This window comes from Lasioglossum baleicum, chromosome 8, assembly GCF_051020765.1.
Source record: "Lasioglossum baleicum chromosome 8, iyLasBale1, whole genome shotgun sequence".
Classification (NCBI taxonomy): domain Eukaryota; kingdom Metazoa; phylum Arthropoda; class Insecta; order Hymenoptera; family Halictidae; genus Lasioglossum; species Lasioglossum baleicum.
In genome coordinates this window covers 4,878,073-4,900,633 of record NC_134936.1, presented here as the reverse complement: position 1 = coordinate 4,900,633, position 22,561 = coordinate 4,878,073, and the positions used below count along the sequence as shown (strand labels likewise).

Sequence of the window (22,561 nt, the reverse complement as noted above, 5' to 3'; positions counted from 1 at the left end):
TATTAATTTTCAATTTAGTCTCAGTTAATAATTCGTTTTGAACTGATTGTTTTTATACAGATTGTAATATAAATTTTTTTTTGTACTTTCATCGATAGTCTTTGAAACTGTATTCTAGGGAGTAGAGATGATTAACTCACTCTTGCATTGGGATAATTTTCGATTATTGTAAGCGGAAACATTAGCGTAAGGAAAAAAAAAAATATATTTTTTTTAGTTAAAAAAATTTTTTTAAATTTAAAAAAAATGAAAAAAAAAATTTTTGTGTAATTACGTTTGTTTCTTCGATGGAAACTTTACGTTCTCTCGTATAAATTGCATTGTAGAATCAACTCCTTTCGAAAAAAACTAAACATCTAAAAAACTACTTGGCCAATATGGACCAAAATCTAATCAGCTCTAAGTTACGACGGGGCACATCGATTGCATCATTCATCATTCTGATCGCGTTGTTACTTTTTTAGAAAACGTTAACGAAAAATTTGGTCACATAGAAACAGACATACGCACACACACACACACACACATACGAACATTTTGCTGAAAATAGTCTAAAATGACTGCAATGACCATGAAACGTGAAGATCTGCTAAAAAATCGATTTTCGATTTTCGGGGTCATTACAATAACTTCCCTATAAAATCGGGAAGTTAAAAAAATTGCAACTGATCGGAATTGTTGAGAAAATACTATAAGTTGAATTTTTAACTTTTTTATGTGAGCCTATATTGAAAATTTGAAAAATACTTTAGAGATTTATTACTCTCAAACCCCCGTGTTTGTATTATCGAGAAATGAGAAGGCGAATCCCGTACCCTTGCAATCATGTGGAAAAAGGTGTCTATACCCCCTTAAGTATTTACAGGTCTAACGGCCGGGCCACGCTCAGCCGCACGATACGTGGACCAGCCGGGACAAAACGGTGGCTCGCGGATTCTGTTTTCAGAAATAATGTGCCAAACACGGTACGGTGTCATACGATAACCTAAAATACCTCACGAACATATACAGCAGGCATGCACAGCTCTTTGCTCTCAGAGCGGCTCCCGTGCTCCCAAGCGGCTCTCGTGCGCTCTCAGAGCCGTGACCTAGCTCGGACGTATGGAAGGGGAACCCACTAATCGTGACTTGTATACAGAGCACGAGAGAAGACGAGTTGGAGGGGTGTGGGGAAGTGGAGAGCGGGCCTGAGTGGTCAGACTACAATAACGTAGACGCCGCCCCCACTCTCACACGCTTTCGTGGTCCCAAAGCGCTATTTGACTATTTTGAGAGCGACAGAGCGAGTCCGATGCATACAAAACGGACGAGACAGAGCGAGCGATCAATCAATTGTAACAATCAATTGCCATGGTCGGCGTAGCGGCGTAAAAGTATTGCTGAGAGCTGACAAGAAGATCCCCGGGGGGCCCAGAGGCAAGAGGGGTCTCCAGCTAGCGCCGCCTACCCCCACCTCTGACGGTCCGTACTCGCCGCCTACTAGATTTTAATTTATGGTGTTAATTAAAGATAGGATTACAACACATATACGATTATTAATATGTGCTGTAGAATGTTAATGTCAATACTGATTTGAACATTTTATGATAAGAATAGGAAAATAAGAATGTTTTACGTCATGACAATTTTTCAGCAGTATTCTGAATTTTGTGCCTACGCCGTTGAGTACCCTCACTGAGTACCCTAGGATACGTCTGATTCCCTCTCTTCGTCACGCGACTCGAGTAGTGGGGGTGACTGCGTCGGCCAATAGAACGCTCTAGTCGAAACTGCGTGTGAGCCTAAGCGCCCCCCCCCCCTCTAAGCCAACCAATCGGGCGCGCATTCTTGCCTACGTCACCGCATTCCTGCCAGGGATCTTCTTGTCAGCTCTCAGCAATACATACATAGCATGTTTGTGGCAATAACTGTTCCTACTCCTATAAACAGGGGGGCCACGCGTGAGTCGAAAAGTGTGTGAGTGTCATCCGCGAGACTAGGGAGCGTAGACTCGTATTCACAGGAGAGTTCGTTTCAGTAGACGGGAACCAGATTTTCCCGAAACTTGCAATATTTGGAGATGACGTATCCAAATGTATTTTAGCAAAGCAGTAGCGTGCACTTCTCAAGATTTTCCGAAAAAATTGCATTGAAAATCGGTTTAATACTACTAATCGGTAGGTTGCTGGTTCGAGTCCCGTTTCCGATATTTTTTTTTCTTGAAATTGATACCAACCACAATTTTAGTCTTTTAAATCTATTATTTATAAGTTATTTTTATTTTTTAACTAGAATGTTTTTTATTTGTAGACGTTGGGAAATAAATCGAACATAAAAATAATGTTATACATACACGATGAACCTAAGAATGTTATACATACAACGTTTTGTATACATCGGACTCGCTCCGTCGCTCTCAAAATGGTCAAATAGCGCTTTGGGCCCACGAAAGCGTGTGAGAGTGGGGGCAGCATCTACGTTATTGTAGTGTAACCACTCCGGCGCGCTCTCCACTTCCCCACGCCCCTCCCACTCGTCTTCTTTCGTGATCCGTTTATAAGTCACGCTTACAATTAGTGGGTTCCCCTTCCATACGTCCGAGCAAGGTCACTGCTCCGACCCTGCTCATGAGCCGGGTCGAGTGCTCCGGCTCCCAAATCGTCCACCTGTGCATACCTGATACACAGGGCCCTACGTGGGGAAAAGGACAGTGCATTCCCCGCGGGAAGATTTCTCGCAGGAAAATAATACCAAAAAAACCGGCAGTACATACTTCATGGAAACCGGCAGCAGCCAAATTTAAGCCGGCGCGGCGCGATTACAAAAACAAGGCGGCAGCTATTCGGTCGCTCGCGCGTATCTTTCTCGTATTTCTAAGCGTTCGCGTTGAGACCAGCAGTTACAAGATTGTCGCGTAATTTACAACAGCCTTTTCGGCACTAGTCGGCCGCGCTCCGGTGGAATTCGCGATTCTAATACTTGGCTGGTCGAAGGAACGAAGCGTCCTTCCACCGGGGAACGTCTGGAGGTTCGCTAGTCAATCTCACAAAAATCGACTCCGATACGAGTCCTCCGAGAATCCCCGACTTGGCGTTACAATCCGACGACGGACAATTAAAATTTCTCGTTAAATCCCGACTCGTTTGGGTGTTGACCGACGGCCTCGCGTCCCCCGCGGTATCTTTCGTACCGGTCTCCGGCAGCGCGTGTGGTCTTGTCGTATCGCGACGCGAAAACAGAACTCGCCAAACGCCCCCGAGCCCACATGAATTGGTCACAAAATAAAATTTATGGCCTGGCCAGCACTTACCAAACAGCAACGATGGGCAATCCTTGGTTTCGGCAGTTGCAAAACTACAATGGTATAACGTCTAATTAGGGCTACAGCCAACGACACAGTGACTCAAAGTCAGTTCTCTCGGGAACGCGGAGGCGAGGCGTCCCCCTACTCCCTCAACTATTTCCTCCGGCGCGGCTCTCGGGCCTATCGCGTATGTTTTCGCGGCGGGGACGAATCCCACGTTATCGGCAAAACAAAGATTTTCCTGCGGCGATCCTGGTTGGCGCGCTGCCTCTCGTGACGGGGTTGACGTGAGCCGTTCCGGCAGTGGACCTAAAGGACTGTTTAGTTTGCGACAGCCTCCGTCCGGCACCAATGCTTAAGGATAGGGCGACGGACATCGGAAGTAACCGTCCGGTTTCTCTCCGAAATTTTTTTTCGCGCCGGGCCGTATCCGTCAGGTCATAAACTCTCGACGAGGGTCGCGGCTGCCTGCTGTGCGTGGCACAAAAAAAAGGTTTTTATGTGCTCTACAACTCCTTAGGTAAACTATCGGTAGGTCTCCTTTATAACATCATGGAAGACGGAAACGTTCCTACCGCTTGGTGAATTTTTCTTAAATAATGATTTAAAATAATTGCTAGAAAATATATTAGAGACATATCTTTGTTCTGCAAATTTTCCACCGGATCTAGTGTGAAAAAATGTTTAAATATATGTTCGTATTCTACGATTCTTGCTCTTTGAAATATCGTTCTTTTTTCATTGTTCGTAACAACTTGTTGCCATCATTCATGTTCCGTCGCAACGGATCGTAGTCCTACACAAAGAAATGTTTTTCCTCGCAAGAAATTCGTTAACGGAAATTCTCCTTTAAACATAAAGAACCATGGCATCTGCAGTGAACCGTGCTGCCGCGCGAAATAAAGAGCTTAATGGTCGGCTTCGTATTTTATTTACGATATAGCCGTTACCAACCGTTTTTCGGATTAGAAGATTATTTATGCTACGGTCGCTCAGGTACGGCCAAATGTTATTTTGTACATCCGGCAATTCTCGGAATACTTACTTCGTCCCGGGTTAAGAATATTCACGGTCACTCAAGATACAACTCTGAAGAACCCTCGCCGTCATAAATTACAACCCCAGATGTGTAACCCCAGATGTGTACGCCCGCGTTCGCTAAGCTCGATCCAAGGTTAAACATTCAATTCTTTAAGGACACGGTCAAGGGGCGACAGTCAACCGTCGAGCGACGTCAATTACCGCTCTTGCCTTCATACCAGGTAGCACCCCACTCTTCCTTCCGACTAGACCAGCCTCTCAGTCACCATGGAAGGAAGTTTGAACAATTAAGGGTGTCCTGATTGGTAAACGACGAGTTGACTGAACCAACCCGGACAGTTCTTTCCCTCATTACAATAGATTTGACTTCCTTTTCCTTGTCTAAGGTCAACCTCTCCACCCACGAGGAGCCTAACCGACCTCTCGCTAATTCCAACGTCCAGTACTTTCAGCAGTTCGCTTCCGAATCTCTGAACGAGTAACACTGACCAGTCTTGCTTGAGCGTCTCACGTGATTGCTGCATACACGATCAGCACATTTCACTACAATACAGATCAACACGGTTTGATCTGCGCGCGTCTAAGGCAGGATCTGTTGGATTAGCCTTACTGACGAGTTCACCAACAGATCTAGAATGAAACGCGATTCCTCCAGTCAATTCCTTATCCACACGATCCGTTATTTAAATTGAAACAGTTGTCTAAGATTAGTTTGGCGGGCAACATTCGAACAGTCGCGAACCCATGTCTCTACAATCGAACATTTTGAAATTGGTAGTTCCGCGATCGAACATTTGGTCCTTCGAGCCGGATCGGTGGCCTAGTGGCAATACAGTGCAGTGCAAGTACGAACAATCCAGTGCGACCAACAACAGCGAGATTGGAGGAATCAACGAGCCTTAGCCGTCATCAACAATCAACATCGTCCATCCAAAGCAGCAGACGTTCAGATCAGCTCAAGGTAGGCACGTTATATTGAATTAACCGATCAGGAACCACACGTGACAAATACCAGTCAGAACTCTTCGAAATGGCTAATTCAGCCAAATCAACCGTACGCATTCGCGCTCTCAAACACAAACAACGTGTTTTCAAATCCAACTTGACCAACTTCACTAACGAGCTAACAGAATATCAGGATTCCGCGACCGCGCGTACAAAATTACGCGAACGAATAGATCGTCTAAGAAAGCAATTCAACGGTTTCAACGACGCACAAGATGAGATAGGGCATCACGAAGATTTCGACCAGACCGAGACTGAACGCAAGGATGTAACCACGGTGTACGATGACGCGTTAGCTAACGCGATACAGTTGTTAGAAGGTTTCGAACCGACCATTAGCCAATCGACAAGAACCGTGACAGATTCACCGGCACCGTCCACGTGGACTAGCATAAGCGGGGTACATCTGCCAAAAATGAATCTTCCAATATTCGACGGTCGCCTTGAAAAATGGCTACCCTTTAAGGACGCGTTCTTAAGTCTAATACAAAAACACACAGGACTAACAGACATACAACGGTTCAACTATTTGAGACTATCGGTATCGGGACAAGCACAAGCCGCCATCGAATCATTCACGATGAGCGAGGTAAACTACCAAGCAGCATGGGCCCAATTAATGGAAACTTACGATAATCAACGCGCACTCGTTCTCCGGCACACCGCACTACTGCTCGAAATGCCGGCAATGCCAAACAATACGCCCGACGCGATCAACAATCTAGTAAATCACCTTCAATCGCACATCCGTTCGCTGCAAACCCTTGGCCGATCATGGGAGGACATCGCGAATGACTTTATTATCAGCATCGCGATCGATCGTATGGATTCTGAGACGCGCCGAACTTGGGAACAAACATTTTTGGATACGCAGATGCCTCAGGCAACAGCGATGTTTAAACACCTTCGTAACGCATCGCATCAAGGCAGCTCTCGCACGTCAGCAGTCAACCAAGTCAGAACCGCGTTGCCAGAAAACCACCGTCCGTCGACAAGCACGCGATCACGACCCTCGAAAAGATCCTGGGCATCCGCGACGAGATCGAAAGAGATCTCATCATCACCTGTACCTAGAAAACGAACATTCGTGACAACGACTTCTGAACAAGCATGCAAGTTCTGCAACTCGCGAACGCACAAATCCTACGCGTGTCCTAAATTCATGAATATGACAATCGACGATCGCTGGGCAGCTGTGCGAACCGCGAGATTGTGCCAAAACTGCCTGCAATCAAATCACAAGCTCGAGAACTGCGTTAGAGGTCAATGTCGTATGTGCGGACAGAGACATAACACTCGACTTCACACTGATCAGAAATCTACAATTCCAACTGCAGAGGCCTGACTAGCATCGGGAATCGCCAGACAGTTATCGCTTCCTACTCGTACTTTCTTGTCAAACGGAATAACGAACGGTCTGTTAACCACCGCACGAATTTATATACTAGATCGCGATCGCAATCCGATATTGTGCCGTACGCTGATCGACACGTGTTCCAATGCGAACCTCATCACGGACGAACTCGCGAAACGATCGGGCTTACCGACGACCCGTCAGACAGCAGTCATTGAAGCTTTAAATCAATTGAATACCACATCAAGCAGCCTCGTGACCGGCACAGTCAAATCACGATTAACAAATTATCAACGAACACTAACGTTTTGCACAATACCACGGATCGCAGGGACAGTACCAGATAATCAAATCGATCGAGCCGACCTTCGTATACCAGCAAATTTGCCTTTGGCCGATCCAGACTTTCATCGCCCGGGAAAGATTGATATGTTGCTCGGGACCGGACCTGCGTTGTCATGCCTCAGCATAGGGCTAATCAACCTATCAAAACAAAACAACGTTGATCTTATATTACAAAAGACCCAATTCGGATGGATCTTAGGAGGTGATCTCGTCACGACACCACGAATGAGCCATCGAACCCTTTCTACCAACGTAAATTTCGAACTACAAAGATTCTGGGAAATCGAGGAAGGAGCCGTTAAACAATTCCGATCACTTGAAGATCAAGCTTGTGAAAGTCATTTTAGCCCAACTGTGAAACGCAACGAGTCCGGTCGATACATAGTAGCATTACCCTTCAATGAAAAACGGGAACAACTCGGAGAGTCATATTCGCGCGCCTTGAACCGTTTTCGAACGCTTGAACGAAAGTTAGAACGTGATCCGGAATTAAGAGATCAATACACAAAGGTGATAGACGAATATCGCTCACTCGGACACATGACACGCGTGACGAACACGCACGCACCAGGGTTTTATTTACCACATCACGCCGTCATAAAACCAACGAGTTCAACAACCAAGCTCCGGGTCGTGTTCGACGGGTCAGCCAAAACAAGCACGAATCTCTCGTTGAACGACACCCTTCGAATCGGTCCCACGTTGCAAGACGACCTTCTGTCGCTACTATTAAGATTCCGAATGCATGCATACGTCATTACCGGAGATATCGAAAAGATGTATCGTCAATTCCTCGTTCAACCCGAAGATCGCGTTTACCAGAGAATATTATGGCGAGACGCACACCAAGAAATCAATACATACGAATTAAACACTGTTACGTTCGGGCTCGCGCCAGCTCCCTATTTAGCCATACGATGCTTACACCAATTGGCAGACGACGAAGCACGCGATTTTCCGGAAGCAGCGGCTCGAATTAAGAAAGACCTGTACGTCGATGATTTATTGACCGGTACAGATTCGCTAGCGGAGGCGAAGAAGTTGCAAAATCAAATAATCACCCTATTGAAAATAGGCGGTCTCAATATTCGACTGTGGGCGTCAAACGAACCGAGGTTATTATCAAACTTAAGTAACGAATTAATCCATCCAAAGATTCTCGGTGATGAATCCACCATGAAAACATTAGGAGTATCATGGGACGCCAGACACGACGCGATTCGATACTCAGTTCAACCTTCCGCAACCACGGAAACCACCAAACGAACCATATTATCGACCATCGCGAAGATCTATGATCCACTCGGGTTACTCGGACCCATTACAATTGTTGCCAAAATATTGATGCAACAACTATGGACCTTAAAAATCACTTGGGACGAATCTGTCCCAGTCAGCATCCACACAGAATGGATGAACTTCAAGGGTGACGTACAACAAGTCAACAATATCGAATTTAATCGTTTGGTGAAACTGAACAACGCGAGACAAACAGAAATACATGGGATTTTGCGACGCAAGCGAAAGAGCCTACGGCGCCTGTATATATATACGAACAATTGATAAATTCGGGTCCATTCACGCGCATCTACTCTGTGCCAAATCACGAGTCGCACCACTTAGCCAAATCACATTGGCTCGACTGGAACTGTGCGGTGCAGTATTATTAGCTACCTTGTTCCAAACCACGCGGAATGCATTGACGCACAATATCAACAAGACCACTTTCTGGACAGATTCGACCATCGTCTTGGGTTGGTTGCGCAAGCAACCATCAATTTTAAAGACGTTCGTCGCGAACCGCGTAGCCGATATCCAACGGAAAACAGATATTCAATCATGGCGGTATATTCGGTCAGCAGACAATCCAGCCGACCTTATTTCTCGCAGAATCACCGCAGCCGAGTTCAACAACAATGCGCTTTGGCGTAACGGACCTGAGTGGCTCTCGAAGGAGCAAACGGAATGGCCACCCGCAAGATTCACCAAATGTGAAGAATTACCGGAATTGCGTTCAGTAACCTGTCTAGTCAGTTCGACCATCCTAACTGATGAGATCTTGATACGATACTCGTGCATACACAAACTCCGACGAATCGTAGCCTATTGTTTACGCTTTCGAGTCAAGGATCAAAACACAGGGCCTTCATCTCTTAAGGAAATAAAGGATTCTAATAAACGAATAGTAAAGCTATTGCAAGCCGTCACGTTTGCTCAGGATATTCACGATTTGAAATTAAGAAAATTGTCAAACACCAGTAAATTACAACCGTTGTGTCCATTTCTCGACGAAGAAGGAATCCTGCGCGTTGGTGGACGACTACAGAATTCCTCATTGTCTTTCGAACAAAAACATCCGATATTATTGCCTCGGGGACATCACATTACTAGACTTATCATACGAGATTCGCATCAGAAAAACCATCATTCAGGGATTACAGCCACACTCTACGACGTACGACAGTTATATTGGCCAATCGACGGAAAAAATACAACACGCCAAATCATTCGGGGCTGCATCAAGTGTTTCCGGATGAACCCCAATCCCGTCGATTATGTTATGGGCAACCTACCTGCCGCGCGCGTCACCGAGGGTCGCCCGTTCCTGACCAGCGGCATAGACTATTGCGGTCCTTTTTTCATAAAGGAGCGGCAATTCAGAAATCGAGTCCGAGTCAAGGTATACGTGGCCGTTTTTGTTTGCTTTGCAACTAAAGCCGTCCATTTAGAGGTCGTCAGCGACTTGACAACAGAAGCATTCATTGCCGCTCTCAAACGATTTATAGCTCGACGAGGAATTTGCAACAACCTTTACTCAGATAATGGTACAAATTTCGTTGGCGCGAACAATGAGTTAATCGCACTTCACATCATTTTTTAACTGCCAAGGAAATTTCATGGCATTTCATGCCCGCGTTATCACCTCATTTCGGTGGATTGTGGGAGGCCGCCGTTAAATCATTTAAACACCACATGAAACGAGTCGTCGGCATAGAACTGTTCACACATGAACAATTTACTACATTCGTTATCGAGGTCGAAGCCATTCTCAATTCGCGTCCTCTGACACCTCTCTCGTCAGATCCAAACGACATGTCCGCTCTTACTCCGGGCCATTTCCTGATCGGTGGTTCTTTGACGTGCATTACCGAGACTGATTTCAGCCAAACGCCATCCAATCGCCTGTCTACTTGGCAACATATCCAGAAGGTTAAACAAGATTTCTGGAAACGATGGCACAAAGAATATGTTCATCAGCTTAATATTCGTCACAAGTGGACCAGGGGAGGTCACGAGATCAACATCGGAACTAATGTACTTCTGAAGGACGACTCTCTGCCACCATTGTGTTGGCATCTAGGTCGAATACAACAAATTCATCCAGGGCCAGACGGGATCATAAGGGCAGTAACCGTTCGTACCATCAACGGCACGTACACGCGAAACGTGAAGAGGCTGGCGCCTCTTCCTAATTTAAACAGCGCACAATCATCCAGTGCTGCTTGTTGAAGTTCAACGTCTATATATTTTAATAGCCAGCCGAATCACACAAAACTCAACGTCAGCTCGTCTTTAAATTAATGGTTAATTTAACACCAACGTCAATCGTGACGATACAACAATATCTCAGCGGAATTTCGTAACCGATTCTACAACTCACGTGTTTTTCGCTGCGAGGTCGCACACAAGAAGGAAGAAGAGACAGGCGAACAACCAACATATATGTTATGTACACAATGTGCACATTCGTTCCATCTGCTGTATTATTGGCGTACCTCTTCCTCACTTACGCCATAATTTTCGTGTGTGGAAGGCGGGCTAATTAAATGTATACCTCAACACTCCCTCTCGCATTACACACACGATCATTTTACAGAACAAAATTTAACAAAAAAGTACAATCAATTCATACCCCATCGCGCTCTAATATTCAAGAAGGTTTCCTTTGGTAACGGTTTCGTAAGAGGGTCTGCTAACTGATTTTCGCTCTGTACATACTGAACATCAATATTACCGTTTTTGTATTGATCGCTTGTATAAAAGAATTGTGTTTCTATATGTTTGGTGCTCTTAATTGATTCCGGATTTTTAACAATCGTTATCGCACGCTGATTATCACACATTATATGAGTAGGCGTCCTTAAATTGTACTCTAGTTCAGCCAGTAGTTTTCTGGTCCAAATAATGTGTTTCGTTGCAGAACACAGTGCGACAAATTCTGCCTCAGTTGTCGATGTAGCTGTTACCGTTTGACGTTTCGAACTCCAGGCAATTGGATGATCATTTAACAAACATAGCCAACCAGTCGTACTTCGTCTAGTATCTCTGTCTCCTGCCCAATCTGCATCGCAATATGCAGTCATCTCAAATTGATTTGATCCTGCAGAAAAAGTTATACCATAATTTTCAGTACCCTTTAAATATTTAAATACTTTGACCACTCCATTCCAGTGTTCTCGCTGAGGATTCTCGAGAAATCTGCTTAAAACTCCAGTAATATAGGCCAGATCCGGTCTGGATGCGATCATTAGAAACATTAATGAACCTACTGCTTCTCGATATGGATAATATTGACCTTCACTATTATTATTATCGCCTTTTGAGAAATGTAAACCTGGATCAACTGGAATGGAAACAGACGCACAATTATCAAAATTAAATCTTTTGAGTATTTTTGACGTATAGGCACTTTGATGTATTTTTATTGTCCCGTTAGCTTCATTTTTGTGTATTTGTAAACCGACAAAAAATTGTGCCTCTGAAAAGATAATTTGAAAATTAGTTCTCAAACGTTTTAACAAATTGTTTATAGAATTTACATCATTTCCGCAAACAAGTCCATCATCAACATAGAGTGCCAAATACAGTCTTTCACCCTTTTCAGTTACTTTGAAAAACACACAAGGATCAGCAGCACATTGTTTCATTCCAAAGTTCATCAAGAAATCTACAATTTTCTTATTCCATTGTCTGGGTGCCTGCTTCAAGCCATACAAACTTCGTTTCAAAAGACACACTCGGTTGTCCTCTGCAAATCCGTATGGTTGCTCCATGTAAACCTTCTCGTTCAATTCTCCATGTAAAAACGCCGTTTTCACATCAAATTGGTAAATCTTCATATTCCAAGCTGCAGCAATTGATAATAGCAATCTGACAGAGTCAAATTTAACCACCGGTGCGAAAGTTTCTTGATAATCGATACCCTTTACTTGAGAGTATCCTTTTATAACCAATCTGGCCTTGTACTTGTCTATTTCACCATTTGCCTTATATTTTCTTCTAAAGACCCATCTATTTCCAATTACATGCATATCTTTTGTTCTGGATACGAGTGTCCATGTATTGTTTTGTTTTAAAGCATGAAGCTCTTCATTTACTGCCTGAATCCACTTTTCAGCATCCTTTGCCTCCAAGGCTTCTTCAAGATTTACTGGTTCTACTTGAGCCATAAATGTTTCAGCCAGAGTTGCTTCTGAATCATCAGTTCCTTTGGGAGACTTGTTTCGCAAATTGTAAGGATCTCGTGGAATCGGCAAACATGGATTTCTGTATTTTGAAGGAGTATCATAAGATTGTTCACTGCTTCCCTCTTTAACTAACTTTTCATCCAGATTTCTTGTTGCTTTTTCATTTTCTTCTTTCTCGTTCAGTTCTTCAATGTTTTCTAGGCTAACATGATGAGAATTATTGTCTTCATTGAAGACGACGTCTCTTCGTACTAAAACCTTCTTTGTTCTAGAATTAAATACTCTGTAAGCTTTGCAACCTTCGCTGTATCCAAGAAACAGACACTTTTCAGAGTTGGTTTCCCATTTTGTTCGGTTTTCTTTTGGAATATGTGCATAACACTCACTTCCAAACACTCTAAGGTGTGACACAGATGGCTTTTCTCCATGCCATTTTTCAAAAGGTGTAATTCCTCCTATTGTTTCTGATGCTGTTCGGTTTTTGATATATACAGCTGTATTTACAGCCTCTGCCCAAAAGTATCTTGGAAGATTTTTGGCATGTAACATGGCTTTTGCGGCATCAATCTCTGTTCTATTCTGCCGCTCAATGAAACCATTTTGTTGTGGAGCTCTGGGTGTGGTTACCTCGTGTTTAATACCCTTCGACAGTAAAAATTTCTTTACTTCAGCATTACAAAATTCTTTTCCTCCATCAGTCCTTAGCCGTTTTATTTGTTTATTTTCTGCTAGAACTTCGGCATAAAATTCTTGCAATTTATCTGCAACATCGGATTTGTATTTCAGAAAATAAACGAAACAATACCTGGAACAATCATCCTTAATAAGTAGAAAGTAATCTGATCCTCCTATAGACTGAGTACTCATCTTTCCGCAAACATCTGCATGAAATAGTTCACCAGGGATTTGTGATCGTCGCGCTTGATTTTTCGGGAAACTTCTTCTGTGTTGTTTTCCAAGAACACAACCTTTACAAAATGGATCTTCCTCTGTCAGACCAACAATGTTTAGTCCTTCAACTGCATGTTGCCGATGCATTTGTCTCAAGGTTCTGTAATTTACATGTCCTAGGCGTTCGTGCCACATCATAGGAGAATTGCACGCTGCTAAGTTTGCCTGTATTATTCTTGCAGGACTGACCTTTAATTTATACAAGTTTCCATCTCTTACTCCAGTAATGATTGTTTTTCCATTTCTTTCAAGTCTCATTGTATTTCCTCCCTCTTCAAAGGTAACTTTGGTACCTCTCATAGTTGTTTGATAAACAGACAATAAATTTTTCTCTATTTGTGGAACGTATAGGACATCCTTGATAGTGTGTGTTCGAACAATACCATCATCTCCTTGAATCTGAACATCCACGTCGCCTTTTCCACGTGCATCGATCTTTTCACCATTTCCAACCTTTACACAACAAGATTTTTCCGGATATGATTCAAAATTCTTAAACCAGTCGTTCTGAAAGGACATGTGATGCGTTGCACCTGAATCTGCAAACCACACGTTATGATGTTCCTTGGAACATTCAGCAGTTAATAAAAATGGATCATTGTTCGAGTTTCCATCAAATCCAACGGAATACCTTTCATTTTTCACAGGTCCTTGTGCCATAAAGGAGCGTTGATTTTGGGTGTCTGGGTAATCTCGAGCTTTCTTTCGACATTCCCTTGCCCAATGTCCTGGTATTTTACAATAGTTACACTTTCCTGGACGTTTCTGAGAATTTCCTGTATTTCTCTTGAAATTATAAGAGCTTGAATCATTGTTATAATTTTTTGACTCATAATTTGAATTTTTCTCACCTCTTTGATTATAACTCGGCTGACGAAATTTGCCTCTCACGAGCAGGGCTGTCTCAACGCTGGTTTCCTCCTTTGATCTACTGCACAATATTGCTTCCTCGTTTACTAAATGATCTGTTAATCTATCAACCGTTTGGTCCCGTTTCGGAACTGCATACCAAGCAGTTCGAACATTATCAAATTGCGGAGAAAGTCCACTTAATATTTTGGCTATAATTACTGGCTCCTTCTGTTCAAGGTCCATATCCTTTAGACGTTGAGTGAGGGATACTATTCGTGCGATGAAGTCCGCCATTTTCTCATTTTCCTCCATTGTAGCATTGATAAATCTATCGAGTAGAACCTGCACGGATTGATCACTTTTTTCTGAATGCACAGTACGTAATCTTGCCCACATACTTGCTGCTGTAGAGCAATCGGATAAATACTTTAACTGTTCTAACTCTAGACCTCGCATCAGGAATGCTTGTGCTTCAGCATCCTTTTCATCATAAAGTTTGCTATTTTCTGTAGTTCGTTGTACACTACCGAGAATATATGGTTTCAATTTATTTTCCGTCATGAAGATTTCCATTTGTCTACGCCACAATTGGTAATTATGACCGTTGAATCGATGTATTTGAAACAGACGTTGCTCACTGACCTTCATTTCTCTTATCTATTTATTTCTACCTTTTTGCGTTAAATTTGCTTGAAATTCTCTTCCAGGATTTGAACACTTTGAGAAGAAATGAATTTGAATTTCAATATGTAATCTAGATAGAATCTATTAAGTAAAGAAAGCAACTAACTAAATTAATAAATCTAGATTCTTCTATAGCCACGTGGCTGGGCCCATAACCTGTTGAAGTTCAACGTCTATATATTTTAATAGCCAGCCGAATCACACAAAACTCAACGTCAGCTCGTCTTTAAATTAATGGTTAATTTAACACCAACGTCAATCGTGACGATACAACAATATCTCAGCGGAATTTCGTAACCGATTCTACAACTCACGTGTTTTTCGCTGCGAGGTCGCACACAAGAAGGAAGAAGAGACAGGCGAACAACCAACATATATGTTATGTACACAATGTGCACATTCGTTCCATCTGCTGTATTATTGGCGTACCTCTTCCTCACTTACGCCATAATTTTCGTGTGTGGAAGGCGGGCTAATTAAATGTATACCTCAACACTGCTGTCTCAACCTAAACCAAGTGAGTCAATGTCTTATATTGTATTGATCGATCGAACCGATCAACGAGGGGGAGCATGTTCCGTCGCAACGGATCGTAGTCCTACACAAAGAAATGTTTTTCCTCGCAAGAAATTCGTTAACGGAAATTCTCCTTTAAACATAAAGAACCATGGTATCTGCAGTGAACCGTGCTGCCGCGCGAAATAAAGAGCTTAAGGGTCGACTTCGTATTTTATTTACGACTAGCTTTTGCCCGCGGCTTCGCTCGCACAGAAAACCGTTTAATGCCCTCGGAAATTGATATTGTTTCTCCATATAAAACCTTTTAACCCCCCATTCACCCCTATAGAGTTTTAATTTTATGTCATGCCGCAATCTTAGATTTCAAAACCCCTTTTTACCCCCTTAGGGGTTGAATTTTTTAAAATGCCGAAATAGGTGTTTGATTAATTATATCAAAGAGCATTAAGACCAAGTACGAAGTAAATCCGACCACGAACAAAATATTCCTCATACAAACGTTGCAACCCCTTTTCACCCCCTTGGGGATTGAATTTCGAAATATCCTTTCTTATCCCTTGTATAGATCATAAGGGAAACCTCCGTGCAAAATTTCAGCTTTCTAAGTCCAAGGGTTTAGCCTGGGCGTTGATAGGTGAGTCAGGACTTCGCTTTTATATATATAGATATAGCCGTTACCAACCGTTTTTCGGATTAGAAGATTATTTATGCTACGGTCACTCAGGTACGGCCAAATGTTATTTTGTACATCCGGCAATTCTCGGAATACTTACTTCGTCCCGGGTTAAGAATATTCACGGTCACTCAAGATACAACTCTAAAGAACCCTCGCCGTCATAAATTACAACCCCAGATGTGTAACCCCAGATGTGTACGCCCGCGTTCGCTAAGCTCGATCCAAGGTTAAACATTCAATTCTTTAAGGACACGGTCAAGGGGCGACAGTCAACCGTCGAGCGACGTCAATTACCGCTCTTGCCATCATACCAGGTAGCACCCCACTCTTCCTTCCGACTAGACCAGCCTCTCAGTCACCATGGAAGGAAGTTTGAACAATTAAGGGTGTCCTGATTGGTAAACGACGAGTTGACTGAACCAACCCGGACAGTTCTTTCCCTCATTACAATAGATTTGACTTCCTTTTCCTTGTCTAAGGTCAACCTCTCCACCCACGAGGAGCCTAACCGACCTCTCGCTAAGACCAACGTCCAGTACTCTCAGCAGTTCGCTTCCGAATCTCTGAACGAGTAACACTGACCAGTCTTGCTTGAGCGTCTCACGTGATTGCTGCATACACGATCAGCACATTTCACTACAATACAGATCAACACGGTTTGATCTGCGCGCGTCTAAGGCAGGATCTGTTGGATTAGCCTTACTGACGAGTTCACCAACAGATCTAGAACGAAACGCGATTCCTCCAGTCAATTCCTTATCCACACGATCCGTTATTTAAATTGAAACAGTTGTCTAAGATTAGTTTGGCGGGCAACATTCGAACAGTCGCGAACCCATTTCTCTACAATCGAACATTTTGAAATTGGTAGTTCCGCGATCGAACAATTCAGGTAACCTGTCAATTCCCGTATCTCAATGACTAATTAGCAACATGTGTTTTCGATATACAAGTAAAATTACTTGCTTATTTAAAATGCGTCATAACACTTTCCTTCCAACCTAATACACATATGATATCAAAAACTAGAGGGGTGTCGTTGCTCGCTCATACTTTCTCGTATGTTTGTCCCTGACTTTTATGAATCGTAATCGCTTCAGCAGGAACCACTGGAAATTGACTACGTGTGATTTGATATTTTTCCTCACTCGACATATTTACTTGATTCGATATTTTTATTATTGGTGTAAAATTTTAATCAATATTTGCATTTTTCATATAATCACGATAACGAGTTCTTACTTTCACTCCTACTCTGGCCAATTGAAAATCTAACCACAATATAGACGGAATTTTAGTATTTTCTTGAAAAGTAATAAATTTTAATATTCCGCATGTGTGTGCTCCATTAACCAATCCGTTTTCAACATCAATGTTATTAATACTAATCATATAGTTTATATTAATTTTCAATTTAATCTCAGTTAATAATTCGTTTTGAACTGATTGTTTTTTTAATGATTGTAATATAAATTTTTTTTTGTACTTTCATCGATATTTTTTGAAAATGTATTCTCAGGAGTAGAGATGATTACCTCACTCTTGCATTGGGATAATTTTCGATTATTGTAAGCGGAAACATCATCATAAGGTACAAAAATAATTTTTTTTTTAATTTTTTGTGTAATTACGTTTGTTTCTTCGGTGGAAACTTTCCGTTCTCTCGTATAAATTGCATTGTTGAATGAACTTCTTTCGAAAAAACTAAAAAAAACTAAAAAACCATTTGACCAAAATGGACCAAAATCTGATCAGCTCTAAGTTACAGCGGGGCACATCGATTGCATCATTCATCATCCTGATTGCGTTGTTACTTTTTCTGAAAACGTTAACGAAAAATTTGATTACATAGAAACGGCCATACGCACACACACACACACACACACACACACACACACACACATACGAACATTTTGCTGAAAATAGTCTAAAATGACTGCAATGACCATGAAACGTGAAGATCTGCTACAAAATTGATTTTCGATTTTCGGGGTGATTACAATAACTCCCCTATAAAATCGGGAAGTTAAAAATATTGAATTGTTCTTTACAGCAAAATATTCTGCAGACTTTCCCGAATCCAGTGATACTCAATACTAATACATTATGATTGTTTAAACATATTTAATATATTAACATCATATAATAACGTCATTTAACATATTTAAACAATCATTAAAGACGGAGAGACACTAAATTTCCACCGATTTTTGAGGATATTTTTCAATTAATCTAAAAAAATAAGGGTCTAGCGGAAAATCGAACTATATTGCATGGCCGCCGTTTTTTCCAACCAGAAAGCAAAATATCTTCGCCTGACATGAGTTGCTGCCAGTGGCGCTCACCACTATAACGGGCATTCGCCGCGCCGCACAGTCTCACGAGCCATTGACAAAAATCGGAAAAGTCACTGCTTCATATCGATTGAAAACTATGTTCATACTATGTCAAAATGTCCAAATAAATCATTTTTTGATAAAAAAATTCATAAAATTCAGTAGGAAATTAATTACGAGCGAATCTGTAAGCGAAAATTTGGAAGATGAAATAGTACATCAGTTCATAGCGTAACTTGTTTACGTTGTGTTATGAACAAAAGACGTTTGTAAGAAATAATCTTTTTAGAAAATGATGGCTAAAGGTTGGCTAATTATAATTCATCTTAACAAGTTTTGTAATACTTATGCGCTATTTAATAATTAACCTGAAATGAAACCATTAAGTTTTATTGGTTTCCCTAATCTTTAGAAGAGGATAAAAAAAACACCTCAAAACACTTCGGGGATTTTTTTGCGTTGTATTAGTAAGATAGTATATTTTGATATTATGTAAATCTTAATTGCGGTCTTGCGAAAAGCAGAGTTATTTAACAAAATATGTAGCAAAAACTGGTCAGCAGCCGATAAGCGGATATCCACTTGTGGAAATATGAGATTCGACTACGGTTATTGAAATAAATAAAAGAATTTTGATATTACATACAGTAGAGATACGATTAAATAAATAAAAATTAATGTCCTAATAACCATTGACAATTATTGACAAGAAGGTAACACCCTCCGATCTCGCTGATTTTTTGTCCAGGTTATACGTAAATTATATTATACGCAACGCAACGACATATGTAATTTTTTTGTGTTTATGATATTTGGTAGATATGAATCCGTATACTGTACAGCGAGCCTCAAGGTCATGTAAGTTCGGAAACGAAAGAAGCATTTTGAATATTTAATACCAATGTGTTTGCAAGTTTTTCAAAATGCTTCTTTCGTTTCTGACCTTGCATGACCTTGAGGGTCACTGCACAGTGTACGAATGAATTCGACTAGACACACGCTCTCATGTGACATAAGAAATAATAAAGCATTCTATTTAAAAAATTTAAGGTCACCTTCGTATCTAACAAAATATCATAAACACAAAAAAATTACATATTTCGTTGCGTTGTGCGTATAAAAAACAGTATGTACTACTTTTTCCTCTTTCATGTTTTTCTAATAATTTGCAAGAAAAACGCTGGCCAGGAATGGTGTGAAACACCCTGTAGATCCACACAACGTGCTCTTCAAATTTTCAATAAAGGGCCACCCCAAAAAAATTGCGAAATACAACTGTTAGTATTTTCTCTGCAATTTCGACCAATTGCAATTTCCTACAAATCTTTTCACGTCATGTTGTCAATTAATTGTACTAACTTTTCAAAAAAATCAAACTCGCCGGGTCCAATGTTAAACAAGCCATCGCTCAGTGGGGTGTTTGGCCCGAAATGTCGGGACAAACTATTTATTGGCGTTATTTAAAGGGTAACGTAATAATGTAGTAGGTCGTTAAATTCGCTTATTATCGTCAGCTGTAGCATTATGAAAAACCTATTTCCACATTTAAAAAGTCAAAATGGCTGGATGGAAGAAATTATTTTACATGTTCATTACGGTGAAATAGATCATGTAGCTGTTCACTATAAATAAATATATTATTACTTATTATAACTGTGAAATAATATTATTTACGTATTGCACAGTTACGCGATCTACATATGTATTTAGTAATGCGATTCCGTACTACCCAATAGAAACGCTTGCGACTCTTCTCGCCCGCTTTTTCACTACGTGGAAGGTGTAATGTCTAAAGAATATTCAGCAATTTTATTCACCCGAAACAACAATCAATTTAAACCTAACAGCTGCTTGTAGTTACTGGAGTATTTCACATCTCATGTGTGTCGTATGAAATTTTTACATGATGTGTACAGTTGCAAAGTATCGTAGTAGGCGAAATGACACTATTGGTTTCCCTAAAATGAACATTTCATTATTTTCCGGTGTATCTGAAATAATTAACTTCCCGATTTTATGGGGTAATGACCCCGAAAATCGAAAATCGATTTTTTAGCAGATCTTCACGTTTCACGGTCATTGCAGCCATTTTAGACTATTTTCAGCAAAATGTTCGTGTGTGTGTGTGTGTGTGTGTGTGTGTGTGTGCGCGCGCGCGCGCGCTTGGCCGTTTCTATGTAATCAAATTTTTCGTTAACGTTTTCAGAAAAAGTAACAACACAATCAGGATGATGAATGATGCAATCGATGTGCCCCGCTGTAACTTAGAGCTGATTAGATTTTGGTCCATTTTGGTCAAGTAGTTTTTTAGTTTTTTTAGTTTTTTTCGAAAGAAGTTCATTCAACAATGCAATTTATACGAGAGAACGGAAAGTTTCCACCGAAGAAACAAACGTAATTACACAAAAAATTAAAAAAAAAATTATTTTTGTACCTTATGATGATGTTTCCGCTTACAATAATCGAAAATTATCCCAATGCAAGAGTGAGGTAATCATCTCTACTCCTGAGAATACATTTTCAAAAAATATCGATGAAAGTACAAAAAAAAATTTATATTACAATCATTAAAAAAACAATCAGTTCAAAACGAATTATTAACTGAGATTAAATTGAAAATTAATATAAACTATATGATTAGTATTAATAACATTGATGTTGAAAACGGATTGGTTAATGGAGCACACACATGCGGAATATTAAAATTTATTACTTTTCAAGAAAATACTAAAATTCCGTCTATATTGTGGTTAGATTTTCAATTGGCCAGAGTAGGAGTGAAAGTAAGAACTCGTTATCGTGATTATATGAAAAATGCAAATATTGATCAAAATTTTACACCAATAATAAAAATATCGAATCAAGTAAATATGTCGAGTGAGGAAAAATATCAAATCACACGTAGTCAATTTCCAGTGGTTCCTGCTGAAGCGATTACGATTCATAAAAGTCAGGGACAAACATACGAGAAAGTATGTTTGGATTTTAAAAAATCAGAAAGGCGAACTTTACAAATGTTGTATGTAGCACTGAGCAGAGTTTCAAAATTGAGCGCGGTTTATATATTTTGGGGCAATTTAAATTAACAGTATCGAAGAAAACCAAGATCAATACTGCAAACCCGGATAATGATGAGTTGTATCGTTTGCGAAAAACTAATTAAGACAATTTATTTTGCAACATTAGTATGCTATAACAAGGAACCAAGCGAGCAACGAGCCTACGATGTTCGTTTAATGCGACGCCATATAGCAAACATTTTGATACGTAGAAAACTATTGAATTTCCCTGAAAACGTATAATCTTCTTAAAATGTACACTTAATAATGATAATAATATACTACAACTAACTAGTCGGGAAGTTCTTTGTGTGACTCTTGCAGAGTCAGACACCAAATAACATCCGTACCACTAACCCTCTCGCGAGCTCGCAAAGCGAGCGAGCTACGACAACCCTACTTGCGAAGCGAGCGAGCAACAACGTCCCTCCAGTTTTATTTATACATAGATATAAAGATACGAAAGCAATCGTGTCTCGCATAGGTCTGTGTCTCTTCAATTTGATGTGTCGTAGAGTTTCTGCCGTTTCTTTCTGAACTCACTCATGTGTGTGTGTTTGTTTATTTGTCGAAGCGATAAGAGATCTATGTATATCTGTGGTTGTAAGGAAGAATGCCGCATGTCGCATACGTTCATTTTTGAGATATTGCCGTTTAAAGTTGTGATTACTATTTGTTTGACATAGGACATTGGTTAAATTGGATTACTTTCTGAACCTTTTTGAATTTATTTCCATGATTATTTTTTTGGTAAATACGCAAATCCTATACTCTGAAGCTCAATTAATGCATAAGATCAAATTTTTTGAAATTATGACATGCGGCGTTTTTCTTGACACACCACAGATACGTATCGATGATGCTCAGGATCCGAAATGTTTTCGCTGCTATGTACGATCACTCTTAGCAGTCATGGCATCAATGGGTAAAAACATGTCTATGGAAAAATCAGAATGTGAAATTGAAAGTGAATCCAAACTTAGTAGTG

The 22,561-nt window shown here is 40.9% G+C and overlaps 1 long non-coding RNA gene across 1 annotated transcript; it reads left to right on the top strand.

The window, feature by feature from the left end:
• The first annotated feature begins 1,223 nt into the window (after positions 1-1,223).
• LOC143211654 (uncharacterized) lies at positions 1,224-21,073 on the top strand. The gene is made up of 2 exons (XR_013009497.1): positions 1,224-4,055; positions 17,071-21,073. It is a non-coding gene; the product is annotated as an uncharacterized LOC143211654 (long non-coding RNA).
• Positions 21,074-22,561: the final 1,488 nt, after the last annotated feature.